Raw genomic sequence first — 17,238 nt, forward strand, 5'->3', positions numbered from 1 at the left:
GTTACCTGAACTTGCTGCTGTGCTCAGACTCTTATTGAAAGCTTTGAGCTCCAAGAGTTTTTGTTTTAAAGCTGTCATTTCTTTCAGCCTCCTGCACTAAATTTCCAATGTCGCCTATCAGTTGGAGTCGTGAATGAGCAGCCAGTATCGTGAGAACTTGTCAATTTTTCAGGAATGCAGAGTGTGCCGTTTCATCGGCGTTGTAAAGTTTCCTGGAAGCATCAGGAGGTGTGGGCAGTGTTCGCGAGAAATTATGTGGAGAGGCCGATGTTGGACTGCGCTGGATAAAGTTAAAAATCACACAACACCAGGTTATAGTCCGACAGGTTTATTTGGAAGGATGAGCTTTTGGAGCGCTGCTCCTTCATCATGTAACTGTGGAGCAGGATCATAACACCCAAATTTTATAGCAAAAGATCAGTGTCATGTAACTGAAATGACATATTGAACACACCAAGATTGCTGTTCAGTCTTTCACCTTTTAGACTGAGTTTCAGGTTTCAGTTCATTAACCTGTAAATCCCAGAATTACTATTAATTCACATTCTCGAGATGACTTAAGGTTTTTTTTTAAAAAAGTGACATCTCAGCCCAGACAATGCATTAAAGGTGTGAGGTTCGAGTCTGTCATACTCCAATCTTGGATCAGACTGGTTCTATTTCCAAAGTAGGAATTTATAAAATATTACATGGATTGACTGCCTGCAGACTGTGCACTTTTTGAGCAAAGTAGAATGTGTCTGCAAACATATTTCTGCCAATACAAGTTTGCCCAAAAAGTGATGAGTTTGTGCATGAGAGTGCACGTAAGTGTCTGCGCATGTTTGGTAAAGTGAGTGCGTGATGGAGTATACGCTGAGAGAGTGGTGGGGGCGTGTATGTGTGGGTGTCTGGAGAGAAAGCGTGTGTATGAGTGAGCTATCAAAAGCGAGGGCTTGCGTTTGGCTAAAACAAGGAAGGGAAGCCCATGAACAATTTAAGGGTCCAACCCTTTGTCGTGCTGTAAAAGAGAGACAGGGTGGGGTTCAGGTACACAGTTCTTTGAAAGTTGCATCGCTGCTCGACAGGGTGGTCAAGAAGACATTAAGCATACTTGCCTTCATTGTTCACCCCACTGAGTATAGGAGTTGGGACATCATGTTGAGGTTGTACATGATGTTGGTGAGGCCACTTGTAGAGTACTGAGTACGATTCTGGTGACCCTGTAAGAGAAGTCTTCCTATGAGAGAGGGTTCGGTAAAGATTTACCAGGATGTTGCCAAGACTAGATGGTTTGAGTTATAAGAAGAGATTTGGACTTTATTTATTGGAGCACAGGAGGTTGAGGAGTGACATTATTGAGGTTGATAAAATCATGAGGAATGGAGGTAAGGTGAATAGCGAAGGGCTCTTCCTTAGTGTAGGGGAAGTCAAGGCTCAGGGGCATATATCTTTAAAGTGAGAGGAGAGAGATTTAAAAGGAACCTGAGGGACAATGTTTTGACAGAGGGTGGTTTGCATGTGGAATTTGGATGGAGTACATGCATAGAAAGGTTTAGAGGGATATGGGCCAAACACAGGCAAGTGGGACTAGTTTAGTTTGGGAATCCTGGTCGGCATGGATGAATTGAACCGAACAGTCTGTTTCTGTGCCGTCTACCTCTCTGAACCAGAAGTGATCGTATTGAAACCAGTAGAATTCTGAAAGGGGCTTGACAGGATAGATGCCGATAAAATGCTCCTTTGTTGGGATTCTATGCCTCCCCCGACAATGTGGAAGCAGGCCATTCAGCCCATTTATTTTACTCTGGCCCTCCAAAGAGTTTCACCCATATCCATTCCCATCCTCCGTATTTCCCATGGACAATCCACCCTAAATTGCACATCCCTGGTCATTATGGGTAATTCGAAAGCTAGTGCTTCCAAACAAACCTGTTAGACTATAACCTGGTGTTGGGTGATGTTTAACTTTGTCCATGGGAAACACATGAGTTATGGGACTGGTAACAGTTCTTATTTTGTGATCTATTCCAAGTGAAATTTCTCCTCTGTGCAGGCACGGGTCAACAGTTTGTTTTTTGTACTTTGTGCGAGATCGGGCGAGCAGCTTTTAAATCCTTACGTTAAGCAGTTCAAGTAAACTGTTAATCAGCAATTGTATTCAGAGAGTGGTACTTCCAGCTCTGGTAATCCTGTTGCATCAACACAGAGAGGGGGAGGATGTCACATCTAAAGAGCAGACAGAAAAGTTATTTCGCTTGTTCAGTCAGTTCCTCACTCAGATGAGACTGGATACTGCTTTTAATGGTTCATAATTAAATGCTACAATGGAACACCTTAAATTCGAGGAATTTTGAAAGGGCAAACGAACAGTAACTTTGAAGAGAGATGTTCTTCCATTTTTAACCTTGGGTGACCCATATGAGGCATTTTTATTGATAGCTCCATAATCGTCTTCCTGCTGGATTTTTTTCAGGGCAAACAACTTCTGGTGGGAGAAATTCTGCATCCTGGGGAGGCAGGGAAATGAAAATAAAAACAGGTTGTTAAAAGCATTTGAACTATGGGCCCACGAGCTTTCGTGGGAGCAGTGCATTTGCCAAAAACATTTCTGAGGAATTCTGTCTAACTGTTGGACTGAAAGTAGTTTCCCCACTGAACATTAAACAGGTATTGAGAACGTTGTGCATTATAGAGTGTGTTCCTGAGGACCGGAGGAGGATTGAACTTGCCAACGTGAACCACACTTTGCAGAGAGAGGAAATTTCTCCGGATGGAAGAGGTTGATGGAAGTCAACAATTGTCAGATTATTCCATGAAAATAACAGCTGGTATGGGGATCCCAGAAGAGGGGAGTCTGTAATGACACACAGAAACAAACCCTTCAGTCCAGGCCAACCAGATATCCTAAATTAATCTAGTGACCCATTTGCCAGCATTTGGTCCATATCCCTCCTGAATGCTTCCGATTCATGTCCCCATCCAGATATATGTTTTTCTTCGGAGAATACTTAGGTGAGAGCCTAGATATGCTATTACTCAGCCTTTCCCCACTGAGCTTCACCTTTCCTTCGTGCTAATCGTAGCTGGAGAAGGCTGAAAGCTGAAAAGGATTTCCTGGGGGGAAAAAACTTTTATTCCAGATTGGGCTCAGTGTTGGATTTTCTAAAGCTTGGTTATTGTAGATTTCAATCAGACAAAAAAAACCTTTCAGTTGTCCTTGTCCAAGGCAGAGTAGATATTCTTTTAAGGTACAATTGAGATATCTACATTCTTTACAATGTTTTTTCCATCATTACCAGTGATTGTCCATCATTTGGTTTATTGAGCATCATCTTCTTGTGATTCACCAGAGATGATTTGAAGTGAATTCTGTAAGATGCTTTTCTATTTTATTTAACTTTACTTGGCTCTTTAAGGCAAAGATTTCCTTTTCATGTGATTGGTATTAAAATATCTCAATGTATAATAATGAAGCAGCTCATTTATTCTGAAATTATTTCAATTAGTTGGTCAATTGCCAAATAATACCTGCACAACTGTTGTCAATATTGATACCCCGGAAAGCTATTTTGTTTAATATATTTCCTTTGTAAAGATCTTATTATAATTTGGATATGAAATAAAGTTTGCAGTGTCTTATTAAATAGTTGAAAGTAACTTTGTACTTAATTGCTCCGTTTGGGATTCAACATTGTGACTTTGATAAAAGTGATCTTTCACAATTTATGGTGAGTCTATTAACAAACAAATGTTGCCATTTGCTCTTGAATTACCACAAATTCACTTTGAAATTCTTGAATGAGTTGAATAAGGGGTTAAAAAGTGAATATTTATTGCACTTTTTCTGAAATTCTCTGCACTGCCATTGTATTTGGTTAAGTGTATGTAACCCTCTTCATAACTTTGTATTGCTTTGATATTGCATTTGTCACTGCTACTGCCCGAATAGCCTAAAAAAAATGTTTTGGCAGTTGGTGAAGTTGTGAATTTTTAGTCTAGTAACATTATTCAATTGTGAAACAATCTGAAGATTAATTTAGGCACATACAAGAACGTCAAAGAGATTGTGATGAGAGAAAGTCAGCATGTAGAATTGCCAAAGAAATGTCAACTGTGGCTGCTCTTAATTTGGTACAGACTAAGTAGAGATAATGGCATTGTACACAAACTGTGTGTGGTGTGAGTTCAGAATTTTTCTCATCCTTTTAATTCTGGCACATGCAGTGATAGCAGCACCATAATCTGTTTTATTTGTTCGTGGAATGTAAGCATCACTGGCAGAGCCAGGATTTGACTGCTAAGAACACAGATATGAATATTCGGTGAGGTTGAGTTGCAAGGTCTACTATGGCAAAACAAATGGTACTGGCTTGCACTGTACTCTGACAAGACAGAGACTTTGGGAGAACAAAAATAGGAATTTCTGCTTCAATATTGATGCTCCTATTTATATCTCTCAAAAGGAGAGTGTTTGGTCCCAAAAAATTAATAATGGCTCTTTTGTTGAATTATTGCCCTGCATCCGCATATATCTGGAATCGTTTTCTTTTCAAGAATTTTGCAATTACCTTTGCCATTTACTGGTTACATTACCCCTGCACGATCATTTCAAATCGTAATAACTTAGTTAATTTTTAAGAAAATAAGCATCTCAAGGTCACCTCAAACCCCTTTTTCAAAGTGGCTGCACTATTTCCAATATGGTCATGCTTTGTAAATATTACCATATACCATTAATTATGTCCAAGTCTCCTTAGATTTCAATGTATCGTTTTAAATATAAAAATGCCCCGTTACTTGTAGCTCAGCCCTTTAAATGTGTTATGTGTTCTTCCCCCCGCAGCTGCAGAGTGAGACAGGAGAGTTTGTTTTTGTGAATGAACAGTTGTAGCGCAAGGTGGCTGTGACTTGGTGAAGGTGAGGCTCCCCGGCCCCGCCCATCCCCAACCCCGGCCCCGCCCACCCCTCCCCCGGCCCCGCCCACCCCTCCCCGGCCCCGCCCACACCCGTGTGGAGATCCTGTACAACCTGAACATGATGTCCCAACCCTTGTACTCAATGGTGTGAACAATGAAGGCAATGGTGCTAAATGCCTTCTTAACCACCCTGTCTACCAGTGATGCAACTTCCAAAGAACGATGTAACTGAACCCCACCCCCCCCCCCCCCCCCCCCCCACACACACACACACACACACACACACACACACACACACCTCTCTATTGCACAACATGAGCCAGGGCCCTATCATTCTGTGCAAGTCCTGCCCTTCCCTGTTTTAGCAGAATACAACCCCTCGCTTTGATTCATACCTTGCTCATACACATCTGCTCTCTCGAACCACACACACACACACACACACACACACACACACAGGCTCATACTCCATTACACTCATTGTACCAAGCAAACACTCAACGCATGCACACACATGCTCTCTCATGCATGCATGTGCACATACACAACTCAATGGGGTGAATTTGTATTGGCAGAATTGTATTTGCATATATATTCAACTTTGTGCACTTTTTGAGCAATCTGCAGAAAATCAATCCATGTAATATTTTATAAATTCCTACTTTGGAAATAGAACTGGTCTGATTGAAGATTGGGATACAGATTCAATGTTCACACCTTTAATGCAATATCTGAACCCAGCTGTCACCTATTTTAGAAGACCTTATGTCACCTTGAGAATGTGAATTTAAAAAAGCTCTGGGATTAAGTATTAATGTACCAAAACCCGCAACTGCCTCACTCAGCAATTTCAGCCCACACCCTGTCTCCAAGTAAGTGTCTCCCTGCCCATCTGCCAGGAGGTGGGGGTTGGGGCATCTGTGTAGAGTCAACCACACTGATGTGGGTCTGGAGTCACGTATAGGCCAGACTGGGATGACTGAGTGAATCAGATGGGGGTTTTCTCACCACCCCCCCCCCCCACCAAAAAATGGTTTCACTGTTAGATTCCAAACTCCAGATTTCTGACCAAATTCCAATTCCACCATCTGCCACAGCGGGATTCAAATCCGGGATCCCTGGAACTTGGTTGATAGTCCAGTCGATATTGGTACTCGGCCGTCGCTCCTACAATCCCCCTGCGATAGCTCCTGAACTTGCTGGTGGCTTTGCAGGTGGAGGGAGTGGGTGAAGGTCTTGCCGCACTTGGGGGCAGGGGAATGGCCTCTTCCCCCGTGTGGACCCGCCAGTGCCTCAACAGGTTGGACGAATTGTTGAAGGCCTTCCCGCACTCAGGGCAGCTGAAAGGCCTCTCCCCCGTGTGGACCCGTCGGTGCCTCAGCAGGGACGGTAAACTGTTGAAGGCCTTCCCCCACTCGGGGCAGGGGTATGGTCCCTCCCCCGTGTGGACCCATCGGTGCCTCAGCAGGGAAGAGGAATCGCTGAAGGCCTTCCCACATTCGGGGCAGCTGAAAGGCCTCTCCCCCGTGTGGATCTTGCTGGTGGGTCAGCAGTGCAGAGGCCTGGGTAAAGCCTTTTCTGCACTTGGGGCAACTGAAGGGTCTTTCCCCCCCCCCCCCCCCCCCACCAGTGTGGCTACGCTGATGAGTCTCCAGGGCAAATGGGACACGAAAGCCTTTCCCACAGTTGGCACACTTCCACGGTTTCTCCAAAGAGTGGCATTCCTCTGGTTTCTCCATGGCCAAAACTTCAGTGACATACAAACGTGTGTACAGGCCCTCTCTGCTGTGAATTCCTCTTTCCAGGCCGTATAGTTGTTACACGCTCCACACACACACACACACTGCACTGCAATGGTAGGGTCTCTCATCCCAGTCCCACTGATACTGAAAATATACTTAAATGGGACCCAAAAACCTTTGCTCCTTCTCACAGAATCATAGTTGAAAATTGTTGCCTGTCCCGATGGATTGAGTGACTGTCAAGACATTGATGTCAAAGTGAGAACTGCAGACGCTGGAGAGTCAATGTTTCCGGTATAAGGCTTTCATCTGTTGGTTTCAAAGCTTCCTCCTTCAGATCTTCAAATATTCTGCAAAAACAGATTACAAAAGTCCTCACTGTCAGCGCAGGGTAGAAATTCTGAACAAGCAATTCAACTTTCTGCGGAATATGCTTTTCTTTTGTTGTTCCACAAAATTGAAAGCACCATCCCACTCTCTCTCCCCCTCTGTTCTCACTCCACTCTAACTAATCCTCCTGCATGTTCTGATTCAGGATTGTACAGAAACAGAAGAGCATTTTGGATAACTCTGCCTGAAAGTTAATATCACAGAATCATAGCTGAAAATCGTTGCAGTCCCAACGAATTGAGTGACTCAGGCAGTGACCACTACAGACATTGGAGAGTCAGTGCTGAAAAGTGTAGCGCTGGAAAAGCACAGGAGGTCAGGCAGCATCCGAGGTGCAGAAGAGTCAACGTTTTGGGCGTAGGCCTTTCATCTGTTGATTTTGAAACTTCAGTCTTCAGATCTTCAAGTACTCTGATAAAAAGAGATCACAAAAGTCCTCCCTGTCAGTGCAGGGTAGAAATTCAGAACAAGCGATTCAGCGGAATGTTCTTTTGTTATTCCATGAAATTGAAAGCACCACTCCGCTCTCACTCATTCTCCTGAAGGTGTTGATTCAGGATTTTATAGGGACAGAAAAGCAAAAATATCACTACTCTGAATTTTGAATACCTCCATCTGAAAGTTAATATCTTTCACAGCATTCGGATACTGCCGAGAGAGTGAGCAGGTCAGATTTTGGGAAACAAAATAAACTGTCATTTCAGGGTGAGCCTGCAATGCAGCTTCTTGAGGAACAACTTTAGCATGAAATGGTTAACGTACATGGGAAGTTGGGGGAAAGGCACCATCAAGACATTACTTCCCTGGGCACGATGGGTAACTTAGCACGGTCAATCCACTCTCACCTGGACAAAGTTGAACAAGCCTGGTTGTTAAGTCTTTCATCGTTTAGTACAGGTTTCAGGTATCAATAATATGTAAATCCCAGAACTTGGTGTCAGCCATCTTCTCAAGATAAATTAAGGTTTTATAACAAAAAGTGACATCTCAGCTCAGAAAATGCATTAAAAGGATTGAGGCCAGAGTCTGTCTGTATCCCAATCTTGAGTCAAACTGGTTCCACTTCCAAAGTGGAATTTAAAAAATATTACGTGTACCGACTGCTTGCAGATTTTGCGCAAAAATGCACAATAAAATGTATCTGCAAACATGATTCTGCAAATACACATTCAACCCCCATTGGACATGTGTGCGCATGCGTGCGTGAGGGAGAGAAAATGTCTGTATCGGTGCTGTATATCTCTACGTCTATTTGATAACAGATGCTTCGCTTCTGTTGGTGTAAATATTGTTGTAAATCATAGCTGGGTGCAAATGGTTAGATGTAAGGGAGAGATAATTCGTCAAGTAGAGCAGTATAAAAATCCTGGGAGACCCCTATTTCTGCTTTGCTTCCTAATGAACAAACATTAAGCCTGAGCACCGATAAGTTTTTAATTTTGTTTCATTTTTCTTGTTTGATTCCATGCTATGATTATGGTCTGTGCCTGGTCGGTTGACAGGCTGGGGGATTGTGGGTTGGGGCTTGATTGACTGAATGTTTTATTGTTCCGGAAGGTGTAAAGGTGGGGTCAAAGCTTCAGCAGAAATTCAGCAGAGCTGAGAACAGACCAACATCTTACTCTGTGGGAACAGGGAGATCAGAGGACAGAGAAATCAGGACCTGAAATCCGAGCTGACACCAGACTACCCTGTGATCAGTGCTTTGATTAGCAGTGCCAACTCTCTGCCTTTGCCTAGCTTCCCATTTGACCATCCCCTCGATATTCAGGATCCAATCCTTATCATCATGAAGCCACGTTTCTGTAAGGAATCTCAGATCATAATTATTCACTTCAGTGTGTGCAGTCAATTCATTCACTTTAGTTACGATGCGGCACACAATCAGACAACATTTGATTAATCTAGTCTAATTTGTTTGCATGTGCCCCATATCCCTCCGAACCCTCCTTATTCATATCCCCATCCAGATGCTTTTTAAATGTTGTAATTGTACCAGCCGTCACCACTCCCTCTGGCAGCTCGTTCCATACATGCACCACTCTCTGTGTGAAGTTGCCCCTCAGGTCCCTTCGAAATCATTCCCCTCTCACCTCAAACATATGCCCTCGAGCTTTGGACTCCCTTACACTGGGGAAAAGACCTTGGGTATTCACCATATCCATGCCTCTTACAAACGTTTATCAGGTCACCCCTCAGACTCTGATGCTTCAGGTGAGGATCTAAAATTTGAATTTAGGGTATTGTCAGACTCAACAAGTATATGTAGATTTTTACTAACCACAAAATGGCTTTTCAATTTAAAATAATACACAAAATAGCTGAGAATAATGATTGAACTCTGTGAACTTGTCCTGCTGTTTTGCAGAATTAAGCTACAATCCAAAGATAAAAGGACAATGGAGTTTGTTTAAAATGAACACGGACACATTAATTGACCATTTGAACTAACCTTGAGCTGCTACCATGGCATGATGATTTACGTAATTAAGACCCCTTTCCCAGGAAATATCATTGGATTAACCTGCTCTAAATCATGTCACCTTATTACATTTGATTGGTCTTTTCTCGTAATTAAGGCTGTACTGTCTCTTAAAAAACCTAAATAAATAACGTGTCATTTTCAAATGTAATTGCACAACTTCGCCATGGAACACAGAAGCTTTAATCACTGTGTTGCTGGACAGAATTGGGTCAAGCTGCCTTATTAAACTGATAACCTTGCTTTGTACAGACTGCATTTCATTGATTCTTTAGACCAATCGCGAACTAAAAGGCCCCTTAAGAGGGGTCTAGATCTTCACTCTGGATAGTTTGACCTGGCCAATTAACCCTAACCTGCACATTCCTGGGAACTATAGGTAATTTAGCATGGCCAATCCATTCTAAGCTGCGCATCCCTGGACACTATGTGTAATTTCGCACAGCCAATTTACACAAACCTGCACCTCCCTGGGCACTGTGAGTACTTTAGCATGATCAATCCAACCTAACCTGGACAAAGTAAAAAAAAAATCACACACACCCAGGTTATTGTCCAACAGGTTTATTTGGAAGGACCAGCATTTGGAGTGCTGCTCCTTCATCAGGTGGTTGTGGAGAAGATCATAACGCACAGAATTTATAGAAAAACATTACGGTGTCCTGCCACTGAAATGATATATTGAACAAACCTGGATTGTTAAGCCTTTCAGCTTTCATAGTGGTCTGCAGGTATCATTAATATGTAAATCCCAGAACTTCCTGAAAGACACTTCCTTGAAATAACTTAAGGTTTTATAAGAAAAGGTGTCATCTCAGCTCAGACCATGCATTAAAGGTGTGAGATCAGAGTCTGTCTATATCCCAATCTTGAATCAGACTAGTTCTATTTCCAAAGCAGGAATTTATAAAATATTACCTGGATTGACTGCCTGCATGAACTGCCGAGTCTCACCCACGAGCTGAAATAAATGGATAGGGTTGGGCTTCATCCCACAGTGCAAAGAATTCCCATTTACCACCAAAATCCCAGATGTACTTCCTTACTCAGTTGCTCTCTCACAAATGCAAGACTTGATTACATTCTTCTGCTCCCAATAAGGGCAAAACACTGGGTGCCTCCGAGCAGAGCGCTTTAGGGAACATCTCCGGGACACCCGCACCAATCAACCACACCGCCCCGTGGCCCAACATTTCAACTCCCCCTCCCACTCTGCCGAGGATATGGAGACCCTGGGCCTCCTTCGCTGCCGCTCCCTCACCACCAGACGCCTGGAGGAAGAACGCCTCATCTTCCGCCTCGGAACACTTCAACCCCAGGGCATCAATGTGGACTTCAACAGCTTCCTCATTTCCCCTTCCCCCACCTCACCCTAGTTCAAAATTTCCAGCTCAGCACTGTCCCCATGACTTCTCCGGACTTGTCCTACCTGCCTATCTCTTTTTCCACCGAGCCACTCCACCCTCTCCTCCCTGACCTATCACCTTCATCCCCTTCCCCACTCACCCATTGTACTCTATGCTACTTTCTCCCCACCCCCACCCCCCTCTAGCTTATCTCTCCACGCTTCAGGCTCTCTGCCTTTATTCCTAATGAAGTGCTTTTGCCCGAAACGTTGATTTCGCTGCTCCTTGGATGCTGCCTGAACTGCTGTGCCCTTCCAGCACCACTAATCCAGAATCTGGTTTCCAGCATCTGCAGTCATTGTTTTTACATCTTTGAAAGCTGCTCAGAAAGTCCAGTCTTCACAACCACACTTCTGCTTTCACAGCATGGAAGCAGACCTTACGGCCCAACTTGTCTGGGCCGACCACATATCTGAAATTAATCTAGTCCCGTTTGCCAGCACGTAACCCATACAACTCCAAACCATCCCGATGTATTTTAAATATAATCGTATCAGCCTCCACCAACTCTTCTAGCAGTTTGTTTCATATATGCACAACTGTCTCTGTGAAAAAGTTGTCCTTCACGTCCCATTTAAATCATTCCCCTCTCACCTCAAACAAATGTCCTCTAGCTTTGGACTCCCCTACCCTGGGGAAATTTCTGATGAAGGGCTTTTGCCCGAAACGTCGATTTTCCTGCTCCTCTGATGCTGCCTGACCTGCTGTGCTTTTCCAGCACCACTCTGATCTAAACTCTGGTTTCCAGCATCTGCAGTCCTCCCTTTTGCCTAGGTCGAACCCTCTACCTGTCTCCACCTGTGCCCACTTCACCAACCAGCACACCCTTTATCTGCATCGCCCCCTACACTCATCCCCAATCCTGAAGAAGGGTGACACGCGAAACATTGACTTCTCCACCTCCTGATACTGCCTGACTTGTTGTGTTCTTCCAGCCGCCCGCCTGTGTATTTTGCCAATTGAGACACAGACCTGGCGCAACGTTTCCAGAGTCTGTCCCCATCCCGACACACTCCCTTTCCTTTTAGTTGCTGCAAGTCAACAACTGAATCCCAGAATGAAAAAAATAAATGGAAAAGGTGACAAGAGAAGAGAGTGCCGTACTCCCAGATAATGGACAGAGGGAGGAATTTGCAGTCTGGGATGAAGCTCAATGTTCACTCAGACACGAGCAGCAACAGCTTCAGAACCTCATGGTCCAACTTCCGCGTTCAGACAATGGGGTGACTCTGATTGGCAGGAGGACCAATGTCCTTCCGGTCCTCCTGTGCTCCCTATTGGTCAATCAAAAGTAGGTCTCGCGTTTTATTTGCCGACAGCGATTCGCATGCGCACCAGTTTTTGCTGACACCGGCGAGCATGCGTACTGCGTTGCTGACACCGACAAACATGCGCAGTATGCTCTTTGAGGCTGCTGCTGTTATTGACAGATTTGAAGTGTCCAAATGCCAACAGGGAAAAAAGGGGTAGAGCCACAATTTTTTTTTCCACTGTGGTTCGACATTTTATTGCTTCTGCGTTTTGTCTGGTTACTCCACTTTTGTATGTCTTTTGTCCTTGTTGAGAGAGAGTGTGCCCCAGTGAGCTGTCTATGGGATGGAGCTGTAACCAGTTACACAGACTGAAGTAACATGATAGTATTCGCAGCAGAGAGTAACTGCACACATTTCCTGAGTGTGATCACAGTTTCAATTGTTCATCAGAAACAGGGAGCCAAAAGGACACCAGAACGACAGAGAAGTCGTAAAAATGCGGGGACTGTGCTAACGGATTCCATTCCCTGTCGGTCCATGAGATTTATCAGCTCAGTCACAGGTGGGAGAGGTAATTCTTCAAAACATTATTACAACATTATTTCCCATTGACAAAAACACATTCACGCTGCCTGATTACCTTGAACTTGTACAAGTGCCCTGTCATCACATCTTTAATCATAGCTTTGAACATTTTCCCGATGGCATATGTTAAGGTAAATGGTCTGCAGTTTCCTGTTCTCGGTCTCCCTTTTTGAAGAAAGGAGTTTTCCAATCTACAGAAACCTTCCCTGAAACTAATGACGTTTGGAAAATTAAAACCAATGCATTAACTATATCACCAGCTAGTTTTTCTTTAAGGATCTAGAATGAAATCCTTTGGACCCCTGGGACTTGTGAGCTTGTAGTTCCAACAGTTTACTCAGTACTACTTCCCTGGTCATTGTAATTGTCTTCAGTTCCTCCTTCCCTTTCAATTCCTGATTTCCAGCTAGTTCCAGGCTGTTACTTGTATCCTCTCTAGTGAAGACAGATTCAAGCTCTTTTTAATTCATCTGCCATCTCTTTATCCTCCGTTATTGAATCCCCAGACTCATTTTTTACAGAACCAACACTTAGCTTTTCTTAAAAAAGTTAACAAAGTGATGAAACTTTCCTTCCTGTTTTTATATTTTTGGCTAACTTTCTAACTCTAATTGCTGTGGTCCTGCCTCCATTATTTCTGATGTTTGCCCCAGCTCTCAACTCTCACATCAACCTTTCTGCATATTCTATAGAACTGACCTTGGTTAAATGTTGCAAAACACACAAGGGCAAATTTTTCATCTCCAGAAAGTCTTAATAATGAACACGATAACATTCACTTTGAAATATTGTTCATTCAAACTTCACAAGCACACCCTCCAGATTCAAAATTCCACAATGACACCCAGTTTTGTTATGATCTTTAATTTTGAAGAGAAATTTGAATATCCAGTGATTAACTGGAAGAACTGTTCACGAGGTTTTCACATTTTTAAACAGAAAAAAATCAACTGGATTAATTTAGCAGAATAGCACTTATGGCTTTAAATTGTAAATTGAGTTTTGTTTTGAGTGACGGAGCAGGTCCACACCAGATGAGGATCTAATACCTAGATTTAGGCTGTTGTCAGGAGCTTTTCTTAACCACAAAATGGCATGTCAATGTAAAGTAATAGAACAACATGGCTTCAGGCTGCAAATTATCATTGTGTTTAAAATGGCTAAAAACTGCATTTCTGCATTCCTGAGCTAACTGAATTACAGATTAAGCAAACAATGCCTTCTTCATTGTATGGATCTAATTAAGCTAGATAGGACATTACTGACCATCCTAGCTAACCTTGAAGCACAGGTATGAGGAGATAATGCGTGTGAAACAACATTATTTCCCAGGAAATGTCATTGAGTTAACCTGTTTCCATTGTGTAATTTTATAACATTTTATTGGATTATTCTAGAATTAAGGCTGTATGGTCTCTTAAGAAACATATGAAAATTGATATTTTATTCCACGTTAATCACACAGTTTCTCCAAGGAACACAGAATCTTTTAATATCTGTGTTGCTGGACAAATCTTTGCCCGGCCATTACAAATTAAAGTGTGAAACCTTGCTGAAGCAGACCATAATCCTAGTGTTCATTTGACCGATCTCGGAACTGAGAGACCCCTCCCGGGGGTTGAGCTCTTCAACTCTCACTGTGGTTTTGGTGTGACCCATGATTACAGAGACTTGTGGGAACGGAGAGGATTTTTAACCCCCATGGGGCAGACGAACAGTAATGCTGTTTTGTCCAATCAATCTGGCAGCTATCAAGATGTTCAGCTCATGCTGAGGCAATGGATACAGTCTCCAAAGGAATGAGCAGATGGATGCTGCTGCCAAGCAGGCAGCCTGACACCCCAAACCTCTGGTCCCATTGGGTCCCCAGCAAAACCCGGATAGAGACAATATGGGGAGAGAAATGCCAGGCCTGGGTATGGGACTGAAATCACAGGGTGCGCCCCCTGCTGAGCAGCACAAACTATGGCCTCAAATAAGGTACTCCCTCGATACTCAAACCGAAATGTGGGTGACCCCTGATGGACTACTTTGTGTTCCTTCTTTGCTGCTGCCTTTTTCAATTGATTATGTGCAGTATTGTACACACGTGGGCAAGGAGGGAATGGTTAATACTGTATTATAAACCTGGTGTCACCCAGATTTCCAGAAAGCAGATAGGAAAAGAGCTGAAGCATGTTTAGTTTGTAAACAAACAAGATGCATGGTTTAAGAGAGATGCCCTGAGGTTGTTAACCACCTCCTTGCCTGGTGGGCCTTTTTACTTGTCTACAACTTGCTTTTAGAGTCATAGAGATGTACAGCATAGAAACAGACCCTTTGGTCCAACCCGTCCATGCCGACCAGATATCCCAATCCAATCTAGTCCCAGCTGCCAGCACCCGGCCCATATCCTTCCAAACCCTTCCTATTCATATACCCATCCAAATGCCGCTTAAATGTTGCAATTGTACCAGCCTCCACCACATCCTCTGGCAGCTCATTCCATGCACGTACCACCCTCAGCATGAAAAAATTGCCCCTTTGGTCTCTTTTATATCTTTCCCCTCTCACCCTAAACCTATGCCCTCTAGTTCTGGACTCCCCGACCCCAGGGAAAAGACTTAGTCTATTTATCGTATCCATGCCCCTCATAATTTTGTAAACCTCTATAAGGTCACCCCTCAGCCTCTGACACTCCAGGGAAAACAGCCCCAGCCTGTTCAGCCTCTCCCTGTAGCTCAGATCCTCCAACCCTGGCAACATCCTTGTAAACCTTTTCTGAACCCTTTCAAGTTTCACAACATCTTTCCAATAGAAAGGAGACCAGAATTGCACGCAATATTCCAACAGTGGCCTAACCAATGTCCTGTACAGCCGCAACATGACCTCCCAACTTCTGTACTCAATACCCTGACCAATAAAGGAAAGCATACCAAACGCCTTCTTCACTATCCTATCTACCTACAACTCCACTTTCAACTATGAACCTGCACTCCAAAGGTCTCTTTGTTCAGCAACACTCCCTAGGACCTTACTATTAAGTGTATAAGTCCTGCTAAGATTTGCTTTCCCAAAATGCAGCAGCTCGCATTTATCTGAATTAAACTTCATCTGCCACTTCTCAGCCCATTGGCTCATCTGGTCCAGGTCCTGTTGTAATCTGAAGTAACCCTCTTCGCTGTTCACTACACCTCCAATTTTGGTGTCATCTGCAAACTTACTAACTGTACCTCTTATGCTCGCATCCAAATCATTTATATAAATGACAAAAAGTAGAGGGCCCAGCACCGATCCTTGTGGCACTCCACTGGTCACAGGCCTCCAGTCTGAAAAACAACCCTCCACCACCACCCTCTGTCTTCTACCTTTGAGCCAGTTCTGTATCCAAATGGCTAGTTCTCCCTGTATTCCGTGAGATCTAACCTTGCTAATCAGTCTCCCATGGGGAACCTTGTTGAATGCCTTACTGAAGTCCATATAGATCACATCTACAGCTCTGCCCTCATCTATCCTCTTTGTTCCTTCTTCAGAAAAATTCAATCAAGTTTGTGAGACATGATATCCCACACACAGTGTCATGTTGTCTATCCCTAATCAGTCCTTGCCTTTCCAAATACATGTACATCCTGTCCCCCAGGACTCCCTCCAACAACTTGCCCACCAATGCCATCAGACTTACTGGACTACCACCCTTCTTAAACAGTGGAACCATGTTGGCCAAGCTCCAGTCTTCCGGCACCTCACCTGTGACTATTGATGATAATATCTCAGCAAGAGGCCCAGCAATCACTTCTCTAGCTTCCCACGGAGCTCAAGGCTACACCGGATCAGTCCTGGGAATTTATCCACCTTTATGTTTCAAGACATCCAACACTTCCTCTTCTGTATTTTAGGGTGTAGCTTAGGGTGGATTGGCAGTGCTAAATTACCCATAGTGTCCTGGGATGTGCAAGTTAGGATAGATTAGCCATGGGAAATACAGGGAAAGGGGTTAGGAATGGGTGGGATGCTCTTCAGAGGGCCAGTGTGGAATAGATGGGCCGAATGGCCTGCTTCCACATTGTCGGGATTCTCTGACTCCCACCACAAAGGAGCATTTTATCGGCATCTATCCTGTCAAGCCCCTTTCAGAAATCTATTGGTTTCAATAAGATCACTTCTGGTTCAGAGAGGTAGACAGCACAGAAACAGACATTTCGGTTCAACTCGTCCATGCCGACCAGGATTCCCAAACTAAACTAGTCCCACTTACTTACATTTGGCCCATATCCCTCTAAACCTTTCTATTCATGTACCCATCCAAATGTCGTTTCAATGTTGTAATTGTCCCCGCATCTACCACTTCCTCAGCAAGTTAATTCCATATGCAAACCACCCTGTACCAAAACGTTGTCCCTCAGGCTCCTTTTAAATCTCTCTCCCCTCACTTTAAAAAAATATACCTCCTAGTTTTGAGCACCTCTACACTAAGGAAGAGCCCTTTGCTATTCACCTTACCTC

At 43.7% G+C, this 17,238-nt stretch overlaps 1 long non-coding RNA gene across 1 annotated transcript; it reads right to left on the minus strand.

The window, feature by feature from the left end:
- Positions 1 to 312: 312 nt before the first annotated feature.
- On the minus strand, positions 313 to 12,102 carry LOC140460891 (uncharacterized). Its single transcript, XR_011954377.1, has 4 exons — positions 12,023 to 12,102; positions 10,431 to 10,473; positions 6,832 to 6,990; positions 313 to 2,489 (listed from the first exon to the last, which is right to left on the minus strand). It is a non-coding gene; the product is annotated as an uncharacterized lncRNA (long non-coding RNA).
- Between the last annotated feature and the right edge of the window lie 5,136 nt (positions 12,103 to 17,238).

The sequence above is a fragment of the Chiloscyllium punctatum genome, chromosome 36 (assembly GCF_047496795.1).
Source record: "Chiloscyllium punctatum isolate Juve2018m chromosome 36, sChiPun1.3, whole genome shotgun sequence".
NCBI lineage: Eukaryota > Metazoa > Chordata > Chondrichthyes > Orectolobiformes > Hemiscylliidae > Chiloscyllium > Chiloscyllium punctatum.